The sequence below is a fragment of the Neltuma alba genome, unplaced genomic scaffold, assembly GCF_004799145.2.
Source record: "Neltuma alba isolate B1F8T4 unplaced genomic scaffold, ASM479914v2 tig00010377_pilon, whole genome shotgun sequence".
In the NCBI taxonomy this organism is placed as follows: Eukaryota; Viridiplantae; Streptophyta; class Magnoliopsida; order Fabales; family Fabaceae; genus Neltuma; species Neltuma alba.
Genome location: NW_021635281.1, coordinates 218409 through 230993, shown reverse-complemented (window position 1 = coordinate 230993; position 12585 = coordinate 218409).

Sequence of the window (12585 nt, the reverse complement as noted above, 5' to 3'; positions counted from 1 at the left end):
ACAAATTTAAAAGACATTTACCTTAGTAGAAAAGATAAAACTAGAGTGATAGGAGTCTTCCATGATAAAAAAATGTATCCTCGTTAACAAGCAAAAATAAAACTAATTTTAAAACTAAGGTTAAAGTATAAATAGAATTTTAAGCAGTAGATTAGCTGAGTTATCATGTACATTGAGTATAGCCTTTTTAAAAAAAGAAGAAGAAGAAGAAGAAGAAAATGAACACAAAAGAAATATCCGAGAGCCATGGCAAAATTAAATATAAATGGAGGAAACATGTACCACACATGAGGAATATAAAACTCACTCCTAAGGTGTCTTCCCTCATTTTGAACCTTTTCCTGAAAATGTTAAATTAAAGGGGTGAGTACTAACGTCTCAGTAACTCAGAGTTTAATCATGCACATACAACCATTACCCAAACATTTTCATATTAGCTAAACAAACAAATATTGCAACAGCTTAAAATAATTATTAGCAAAATATATAACTAATTTAATAATATACTATGTTCATATGCAATGGATGCTTCCTCCCTTATTGCTCCATCTAACCTTATTCTGCTCACTGGAACCATAGGCTTATACATGGTTTGAGCCACACACTGGACTAACCAAAGGTACTCCAGTACTTAAGATATATCTAGCCAAAGATACAAAGCCCAAGCCTAGACTATGACTCTTCTCCTTAAAAGAACCAGAAGGTGTTACTGTTCCATGTTCCCCCTCTACAAACCTGGCAAGGAACGGGGCCCTAAAAAAGCTAACCACTTTGTGCTAAGTGGAGGCAAACCACGTGGTCACAGTTTGTCACATATATCAGTATCATAAACTCCCAAGTCCAACCGACTATGCATGTCATGAATATATAACAAATCTAGCATATGCAAGTATGCTTGAAAAGAAACAAATCACTATACATCTTCACAAAATAACCAAAACACACTAATGCTTAAAGGAGAATTCAAATAACATAGAAGATAATACACTTATATCCCTTCACCTTTACAGCCTTATTTATTTATATCAAATAAGTTGATAGAGATATATATATTACTGTCAATATAAACTTAATCATAGATAAAGATTGTATACACATGGAAAAATCCCAAGTTACCTGGTTTCCTTTAGCTCTCCAGCGGTCAAACAATTGATTCCAAGCAATGAGGCTCTTAAGGAGAGTCTACAAGTCACATATTTACAAGAAAATTAATTTAAAACTCAAAACTACTAGATATTAATCTTAAGATAATTTTAAGATTATCCTAAAGCTATCCTAATATTTCAAAGTTACTTTAGAAGGTCCAAAGAAATGTTATATTATCATAATGTAAATTCTACAGATCTTAGTCTTTATTTAAATCTATGTATTATATACATATTGCTAGAAGTTGGCTGTATGTATAAAGATTGAAGCACTTAGAATAAATTTGTGTTTTTTTTTTCTCAATTTATAAAACAAAGCAATCTTTGATTCGTGTGTGTGTATCATTTTAAATCAAAATAAGTATATGATCAAATTATTATAATTATTTTTTATTTAAACTTAATTATATAAGGTATAAATCGTTCCTCCTACCTAAATCATGCCGTGTATATATTTATATACATATGTTATTAAGGAGATCCATTTATAAGCTTTACAAATAAATAAAGGAGCACATTTGAAAAGCCTAATGGTAACCCTGTGGAAGAAATCATTAATTGGGGCTTGAAGTAAAACAAAGGTAATTACTTTACATGATGTGATGAAAGGAGTCTGTTCCGTGAAAATAAAAAGAAAATACATATACACACAAACATATATATTTATATATACACATGTATATATATTGGCTTTCAGTTGCAATAACACATATAAAGATTGTAAGATAAATTTCAGAATGGATCGAAAACATACCGGGTCGGATCTCGGGTCGGGTCGGTCGGATCTTCTTAGCTCACGCTTAAGCTAGACTATAAAAGTTGAGCTTTTAAGTGCACAGCAGAGCACCTCTTTTGCAAGAAAGAAAATAAGAGAGAGAGAGAGAGATAGTAGGAAAGCTCTACTACTGGAGTGATTTGAACTGATAGGGGGAAGCCTCTATTTATAGCTTTTGTCAGGGATATTTTGGGTAGCATAAAAATATCCACTGAGCCCATCAGATAAAATCTGAGATAAGATATAATATATTCTTATCTCATAATATCATGATATTTGAATTTAAATCCAGAATCAATCACAATTAATTCTAAATATATATACTTAATATATATTTAATCTACACAATATAAATTAATTAATTTAATATAAATTAATTAGATTTATATCGTAACCGATTGGATATGATTCAGGGTGTTTGACCAAGTCAAACATATCACAATATCGCTTGGATATTTGACTGATATATTCTCTTTATACCCGGTCAAATAATCCGGCCCATCAAGGGCGGATCCAAGCCCAAAAATCTAACATCTCCCACTCGCACTTGATGGGCTGCCCATCGTGCGATAGCTAAATCTTTCATTGCTTCATACTAGGTGTTGCCGTGACCGCGTGGGCATGACGTCATCGATTCGGGCGCCTGTGCACTAGGAATCCTTTATTCAGGACCAGCACACAAGAACACCCTTGGTGTACCTGCAAATTATATGCTTGTTGCCTCGAATGCCCTAGTTTTATCCATACACTTTACTTGTGGCATATCTAATCCCTCTCGAGTTATTTTGTTTACTCAGATTGCCTTTTTATACGTATGGTATCCACACTTGCTTAGTTGTTCTGTTCAACCTGCAAGGGACATGTCACAGACACCAATGTAGATGTGTATTTCAGGATAAATCTTCCTCTGACTATTCATCATTTAGATTTGGCATAGTCGCTTTCTCAGTCTTGACCCGTTAGATCGCATCATTCTTGACCATGGGGTTTAGGCTAGAGTAGCTGCCACTAAACCAAAACCTTGTGATGTTGTCTAAGTCTTAAGGGCATTATGAAAGGTTTATTTCCTTTCTGGGACTCACACCGTAATGGATCAGGGATCTTCCATCTACGTCCCTTATTGCGGATTTGAGTGAGCTCATGCAGTATGAATTGCATGTTACGGTGCTCAATCCACCAAGTGGAGTATGTCGCTTTTGGTTTTAATAGCACCATACAGACTTAAGTTCCAAATGCACTCCAACATTTGAACCAGGAGCTCTTTCATCACAACTATATATGACGTCTCACTAGTAAAGAGTTCCTTGTCTGGCTACAGGTCTCATGGATGACACATTATCCATGATTCGGCCCAAACTTTTATGGGTCTCATCTCAGTCTAGCTGAGGTGACATTTGTGCAGTGATTCTTCTCTACCATCTCATGGTGATCATCTGCTGTCAAACCTTCTATATCCCATGAGAACATAGCGAGGCGGTTGCTCGTGTGAGTGAGCCAACCTTGTGACCTGTACGACATAATTGTATTGCATACCTTGTGCCTATGCATGTATAAATACACAAATATATAAGAAAAATTTCTTTGAACTGGATAAAATGCATTGAATTACTAAGTAAGAGGAAAAAGGTTCAGTACAACATGCCTTGTGCCTGCGTATTTGAACAAAAAGGATCAAAAAGAAAAAAGGGGTTCAATACATCATGCTCTACGCATGCCCAAGGCCTTTACATGCTTGACGAAAGGATCTCTAGCTATAGGCTTGGTTAGGGGATCTGCCAACATCTTATGAGTGGACAAGTATTGAACTGTCACTTGTTTCTTAGCGATCATATCCCTTACAAAGTGATACTTTATGTCTATATGCTTAGTACGATTGTGGTACTTAGGGTCCTTTGCATAGGCTATTGCTGCTTGACTATCGCAGTGAATCAGAGTTGGTCCCTCACTCCCACCATGGATTCCCAATCGTACTAAGAATCTTTTGAGCCACACAGCTTCTTGGACAGCTGCAGAACAAGCTACATATTCTGCTTCCATGGATGAAAGAGACACACACGTTTGTTTCTTGCTGCTCCAGGAGATTGCTCCGTTATTCAGTAGGAAAGCATAGCCTGACGTCGAGTGTCGCTCGTCCAGGTCTCCTGCCCAATCAGCATCGGAATAACCCTCCGCACGAAGGCCATTTCCTTGATAGCATAGCTCATAGTCCATGGTTCCTTTTAGATATCTCATAATCCTCTTTACAGCTTCCCAGTGTTTGACTCCTGGATTGGATTGGAATCGACTCACAAGTCCGACTGCGAAGCATATGTCTGGCCTGGTACACAACATGGCGTACATTAGGCTGCCAACGGCACTTGAGTATGGGACTCTCTTCATGCGTTCTATATCGCATTGTTTTGTAGGGCGCATTTCCTCACTTAGGTTATGTCCCTTAACCACAGGGGTATCCATAGGCTTGCAGTCTCTCATATTGAAACGCTCAAGAATCTTTGCTATGTATGCCTTTTGTGACAATGACAGCAATTTTCTAGAACGATCTCTTCTTATCTTAACACCTAAGATATATTCTGCTTCGCCCATGTCTTTCATCTCGAAGTTCAAGGATAACCACTCTTTGATCATCTTTATTAGTTTCAGATTGGTACCAGCCAGTAGTATGTCATCGACATAGAGGGATAGAATGACAAAGTTGTCTCCAAACCGCTTGATATAAACACAGTGATCTTCCTCGATCATTTCAAAGTCATAGGAGCTTATGGCTTTGTGGAACCTTAAGTACCACTGCCTAGATGATTGCTTGAGTCCATAAATGGATCTCAAGAGTTTACAAACCTTTTGTTCGTTCCCTTTCTGTATGAAGCCCTCAGGCTGTTCCATATAGATTTCCTCATCTAGTTCTCCATTCAAGAAAGCGGTTTTTACATCCATCTGATGTAACTCTAAGTCTAAACTTGCTACTAAAGCCAGTATCAGTCGTATCGAGTTGAAACGTACAACAGGTGAGAAGGTGTCTGCGTAATCCACTCCTTCCCGTTGTGTATACCCTTTGGCAACTAACCTTGCTTTGGGTTTATCAATTGATCCATCAGCCTTACGTTTGTACTTGAGAACCCACTTGCTCCCAATTGCCTTTCGGCCAGGTGGTAGATCAACTAATTCCCATACTTGGTTGGATTCCATGGAATCCATTTCCTCTTGTAAGGCCTTCTGCCATTTTTCCTTAGCAGGTCCTGTTAGTGCTTCTTTAACACTTACAGGGTCTTCTTCATCGTGTTCTGGACTAACGATGAAGGTTGCTCCTTCAATTGAGAAGCGTCTCTTAGGAGTTTTATCTCTGTTACTTCTCCTAAGTGGGGTTGTTGTAGGACTTACTTCCTGTGACTGGGTTAAACCTTGTTGTGAAAATGGCTCAACCCTCCCACTCGGATCAGTAGACTGAGGAACACTTTGTTGTACCTCATTGCCATCATCCTCATAAAGACGGCTTGTTCGATCAATACTCCCTCTGCTAGGATATTCGGTTTCTATGAATGTTGCGTCCCTTGACTCTATCTCAGTCACTGAGCCGTCATCATTTTCACCAATGAAGACATAGCCCTTAGAGTTCTCAGAGTATCTTATGAAGATACACTTTTTGCCCCTTGGTTCTAGCTTGTCATATTTATGGGAAGAATCACGAATATAGGCCGCTGACCCCCATGGTCTTAGGATGCTTAGATCCGGTTTGCGGTTTGTCCATGATTCATAAGGGGTTGTAGTGACTGATTTAGAAGGCACTCGGTTAAGTATGAATGTGGCAGTTAAAAGAGCATCTCCCCAATATGAGGTTGGAAGCTCAGCTTGTGCCATCATTGATCTAACCATATCGAGGAGAGTTCTATTCTCCTTTCAGCAACTCCGTTCTGTTGAGGAGTGCCAGGGATTGTTAGTTGCCTAACAATACCCCTTTCTTCACAGAGCTCCTTGAACTGATCAGAGAGGTATTCTCGGCCTCGGTCAGTTCTTAAGGCTTTGATTCTTGAACCTAGCTGATTTTCCACTAGATTGAGATATTTTCTAAAGCACTCTAATGCCTCAGATTTGTGGGAAATCAGGTAAGTATAGCCATATCGGGAAGAATCATCGATGAAGGTAATAAAATACCATGCTCCATGACGTGCCCTAACACTCATTGGTCCGCAAATATCAGAGTGTACCAACTCAAGAGGATGGTTAGCCCTGGTTGCCTTTCCGAAAGGCTTCCTTGTGCTCTTGCCAGCAAGGCAATGTTCACACAGAGACATTTCCTTTTTGGACACGTTTCCTAGCAAACCCTCTTTTGCCAGTTTGGTCATGCGTTCTTGACCAATATGTCCTAATCTAGCGTGCCATATATCGTAATTGACATCGGAAGAAAGCGCATAGCAAGAACTAGAAAAATTATCATTGAAATTTTCTAAAACAAAGAAACCATCCGAAACATAACCAGAAACTGAAAAATTGGTCCCATACGAAATGTCTACTGTGAAATCATGAAAAAAGACATTGAAATGAAATCTAACTAAGGAAATAACAGACACAAGATTTCGTCGGATTTCCGGAGCGTAGAGGACATTTTGCAGGACTAGGGTCTTTCCTCCATGCAGGGTCAGCTCACAAGTACCGATCCCTTTGACTTCTACTCTCGCGTTGTTCCCAACATAAAGCCATCTGCTTCTTGCTGGTAACCGACGAAATTCTGTGAAGTTCCCACGATCCTTGCTCACGTGGTCTGTGGCCCCTGAGTCTATAACCCAAACAGGATTAGTTTCAGCAATAAACGCAGTGCTAGAAACATAAGAGAAATGTATTGAATCTGAATCCAATACCTTTTTCTGCTCAGGGCAGTCCTTGGCATAATGCCCCTTTTGTTGGCAAGCATAGCATTTGATGGTTGCTATGTTCCGCTTCTTTGCAGGTTTCTTGCCTTTCTTGAAGGAACTCTTTCCTTTCTTCACTTTAGGGCCGCCTTTCTTATTTTGAGAGCCTTTGCTTCTCTTGGACTGGTTTTGGGAGGTTGCCCCTCCCTTTCCTTCAGTTAAATATGCCTTACTGACAGGCTTCACAGTTTCCATCCGATCATCCTCCAGTTGGAGGTGGCGAGCTACATCAGCAAAGGTTTTTATACTCTCATTATGAGTAATGGTGTGCTTCATGGTATCCCAACTTGCTGGGAGAGATCTCATGACAGCTTGAATCTGTTGCTCATCAGATAAAGCGCCTCCGGCTTCCTTAAGCTCCCTTATTAAGTTCTGCATTGCCCTTAGGTGATGCCTTATGGGAGTGTTAGGACCCAGCTTGAAATTATCAAGTTTGACGGTGAGTCTCCTAAGCCTCGCAGCAGAGGTACCGTCAAATTCGGATTTCAGTGCTGCCCACATGGCAGAGGCTGAAGGGTGTGTTTCGAATTGCACCAACACATCGTCAGTCATGGCACTTAGCATGGTTATTCTGGCGATAGTGTCCCTTCTTTTCCAGGCCGCGTAGCCGTCCTGGTCCCTTCGCGATGCATTTGCCTCAGGCTCTGGAAGAAAAGTAGTCAACACATCAGTGACTTCTTGTTCTTCAAGGACATACGATATCTTACGACGCCACATGCTGTAATTGTCTCCGTTCAGCTTGTCACCTCCTACGAGGTCAGCTATGATGGACTTGATTCCTCTTTGAGACATCGTGCTATCACATAGACAACAATGCATTTTAGTACGGTATGCAGTATACACACTTTATTCAAGTAGGTCATAGGTCGTCTGGGTAAGAGTCTCACCATTTTCATGATCAGGAGACAACTAGGTTGGCTCCCATCCCATTACTCCTGGTTAGTCTCTTACCTTTCTTACCTTTGACTTTCCTTGAACATATCCCCAATTTGGAGTTTTCCTCATGAAACTCCCACTCAAATAAAGCATTTGAAAATTAAAAAAAAACTTTATTTATTAAAGCATGAATGTTTACAAAAAAATGGATAATTCCAAAAATGAAGTCTCAAGAGTAAACATTAAAAGAAATATAAATGTGAACAAAAACTCATTCGTTCATGATATATTTTATCATTGGTTCTCTCAAACTCTCTTTAACACCTTTCCAGCATCTACAGAGACATTGTTTAAAAAATGCTTCACTAAATATGTGTCCCCTCCTCGCCAGTTCCTCTCGGTATTGGATTGCAATATTTGAGAAAAAGAGTGCGTCTTGCTCATTGACAATTTGTTTAGCATAATAAGTCAATTTTGAAAAGAGGCACTTTTGATGCTTGTATTCATCAGCATGCTTTTCTGCTATCTGTTCTATTAAAATTATGTCCTTGGGTCTGCAGACTTCTTCCTCTTGTTGGTCAGGAACACATTTCCTTTCACCACTGCTCCCCTCAGGTATATTAGAGTTTACTTGTGATTGAGGCGCTTTTCTTTTATTTGTACTTTCGGCAGCATAATAATTTGAAGATTTCGAATCATCAGAAAGAGGAGAATAAGTTGGATATTTTCCAAAAGAGGAGTTAGAATTTGAGTTTGAGTTGGTCATTTCCTAAACCCAAAAAGAACAAGTTAAGAAAAATAAAAATAAATATTCAAAAACATTTATTTGCTATTTTTCGTACCCAAAAGGTCATAAAAAATAGGCACATAATATATTAATTCATAGCTCATGATTTTAGAAATATTTCAGGTCAAACAGGGCTCAAAAATAGCCCCTCACGCGCCCTCACGCGCCCCAATAAGCAAAAAAAATTTTTTTTTTTTTTTAGGGCTAGGTTTGCCCACTCTCGGGACCGGCGCGTGTATTCCGGCCTCTCGCCGTCACCTGACCTATTCCATCTGATTCCTCACGTCTCAAGGAGTCTATATATGTGCTTTTTATGACCAAAGGGTCCCTAGGTGGACCCCACGCGCCCACATGGCACGTCCAAAAAAAAATTCAAAAAAAACTTTTTTTTTAAATAATTTTTTTTTAAATTTCGGTCGACCGACCCGACTTCCAGGGGATCCAGGTCCACGGACCCGAAACGCAGCGTTTCACTTAAAGTGAAACGCTGCGTCCTGGCCAGCCCAAAACGACACCGTTTTGGGCTGGTCAGGTCGTCCCTGACCTCCAGCCGGGTCGCCCCAGATCCGGCTGGAGCTCCGGCGGGTCCGTCGCGACCCGCCATTTTCGAACCGCCGTATCTTCCTCCTCCGAGCTCCGTTTTATGCATTTTAGGTGTCTATGGACTCGTATTTTCGTGCTCTACAACTCTATGGGTTTATTTTCTTTAAAAAACGTCAATTTTAAAGACCCAAAAAAAATGGTTCGAACGGCCGACGTTGGAAGCTTCAGAAAGTGGACTTCGATCACGTTTTTAAGCCTTACGGAATAACAGGTAATTGTTTTCGAACTTCACTTATATAAATGGAGTGTTTATGTGAATTTAAAACACAAGCATATAGAGTTCGAATTGCATACGGCATATTCACGATGCAGCGGAAAAAATGAGCGTGTAATATATATATGCACACATATATTGAGAGCCTCAAGAACATCTCGGCTCTAATGCCAATGTAAGATAAATTTCAGAATGGATCGAAAACATACCGGGTCGGATCTCGGGTCGGGTCGGTCGGATCTTTTTAGCTCACGCTTAAGCTAGACTATAAAAGTCTGAGCTTTTAAGTGCACAGCAGAGCACCTCTTTTGCAAGAAAGAAAATAAGAGAGAGAGAGAGATAGTAGGAAAGCTCTACTACTGGAGTGATTTGAACTGATGGGGGGAAGCCTCTATTTATAGCTTTTGTCAGGGATATTTTGGGTAGCATAAAAATATCCACTGAGCCCATCAGATAAAATCTGAGATAAGATATAATATATTCTTATCTCATAATATCATGATATTTGAATTTAAATCCAGAATCAATCACAATTAATTCTAAATATATATACTTAATATATATTTAATCTACACAATATAAATTAATTAATTTAATATAAATTAATTAGATTTATATCGTAACCGATTGGATATGATTCAGGGTGTTTGACCAAGTCAAACATATCACAATATCGCTTGGATATTTGACTGATATATTCTCTTTATACCCGGTCAAATAATTCGGCCCATCAAGGGCGGATCCAAGCCCAAAAATCTAACAAAGATAAACTGTGGAGCTAAACTTTTAAAATCTGAAAGTAAGTGTACCTGGATTAAGTAAACTCTATCATGAGAATGAGACTTACACGAGTCCAAGAAGGAAAAGATAGTGGTGGTGTGATTAATTATACAGGATGGAATGAAAGAAAAAAAAGTAAGAGTTTATTGGCTGTAGGGAAACATGACTCGCAATCAATATTGATTGAGGACAAAAGAAGTATGAGCCATCAATGCAATTGATGATATCGTAAGCAAACAAGAAGCAAAAGTAAGGGGTGGAGGCTAAGGGATGGAGGCAGCGTGTATGAGAGGAGGTAAATCTAATCTTTTTATGTGATTATCATATTAATTTATATTTTTTTTAATAATTTATACATGGAAAAAGTGATGCTGATAATAATTATACAAACATTCTCATTTTATCAAAATCATTTTTTTACAAAATTTATTTTTTCAAAATCTATTCTCAAAATAACTTTTTTTCATTTTTTTTACTCTCAAGGTGGAGAAAGAAACGAGAAAGAAAAAGAGGATAATCTCTTTATACATTTTATGAGAAAAGTCCTGCATCTTTGGGGTACACGTAGTTTCCGCAGTCGCCTTCAATGTCTATGGTGGCCCCGTGCTACTGGATTAAGGATTACTTTGTAGGCTGACTTCACCGGACCAACGCCATAGGAGATTACCTTCCATTTCTGTGCTTCCTGAGGAATCTCACGAGTCACGATTGACCAGAGTTGCTAGCTCCTCACGGTGAGGAGGCGTCCATCTGTCAAACCCGAAGTTAGCCATCTGCCCATTTCCCAACTTAAAACCAATAACCCGTTTTACATGATCCTAGTTGTCACAAACACCCTTCCAAACATGGGTTGAGTTACGTGTGTTGTTGTCTGAGTCATTAGCTTTAGCTTTTACTTTGGTATCATTGTGGTCTTATTTTATGATGAGTTGTGTTACTTTATAAGTGATATCATCTGTTGTTTTCTATTAGCCTGAAATCTATATATTCAACCGTCTTCCATGGTATTACGTCCGATCCTAATTATAAAAGCTAGTTGGCTAATTTAAAGATATTAAAGAAATAAATTAACTTAGTTATTTGTAATAAATATGTGTTGTCTTTCCTAAAATATCTTTGCTAATCAAGTGTGTTGACTGGAATTCCTATTATTAGAAGAACAACTACCTTAAGAAAAAATGCATAAATATTAAAGACAAAATAGATTGGATCTTATATTTAGGACCAAAATAAACGTTAAACGAGGTTTTATATTAAGAACCAGAGGCAGTAATATACAAGTTGATATCTCCCACTAATATATTAGTGTGCTTCTTAGGAATTCACTCTTAAGTTTTTCCTTCTTCTTGAAACCTCAACTCTGTAATTTTTTTTGTTTTTTGTTTTTTTGGTCTTTAGAAATTTAAGTATGCTTTGCGCAACATCTACGCTTAAGAATCTCTCCCGGGGGTAAGTGAAACTAGAATGCAATAATTTGAGCAAAACTTAACTCTTTTTAAGAGACAAAATATTAAAATACTAAATCTTATAAAATTCTTAAATGATAAAACAATAAATCTTATAACAAGTAATATAAATTAGGTATGGAACTATTTGTTGCTACAGGATTAACATTGCAATAGAACTATAAGAAAAATTAAAGTTTTAGGACTTATGCTACATACTCATATTAGCTTTGCAAACTAAAATCTTCATTTTCATTCAAATAAAATTCATTTTCAAATTTTACAGTCTAATTATTATTTTATTTTAGTTTGATATACATTACTTTTAAAACTCACAAACTTTTAATTTAAATTATAGAATCATAAGTTATACAAGTGTTAAAATATTCTCTAATTAAATGTGTATATATATTTAAAATATTAATATATATAAATATATAACGCAAATCAAAAAGCATTATCAAAAGTTCAAATTAACTCATTTTTTTAAAAAGTTTAAATGAACAATTCATTGTCCAAAACTAAATAAATCAAACTATTTGATGAAATTTAATTTTAAAAAAAATAATAACAGATAAAAATTTGCAACATCATTGACAATGCAAAAAGAAATCAATATGTTAAAATCATATGAACAATTTTTAAAAAATAAAAAAGAACCTAAATGGGTTGATCGTTACAGGATTGTTTGCAATTTGAATGTAAAAAATCTAAAACCCAATCCTAACAATTTTCAAGCCTATATACGGCCGGCCCAACAAGCTTGATTCCCCCCCTCCAAAAACAAAACGCTTTCGGTGAAAAGAAAAGGAAACTAAAGTTTTAAACAGTTAAATTTATAGGAATTAAAAGTCATAGTGGGGAGGTGTTTCCAAACACTCAAAAATATTTTTATATTTTTTTACGAGACAAACTGCTCTATATATTTATTTTGTATATTATAAAATTACTTTTAAAATTATGATTTGGTTTCTACTCAAAATATTTCTCAAGTCAAAATTTAGAAATTGAATTACAACTAAAACCAAACCGTACAAAGTGAATTGTATTAAGTTAAAA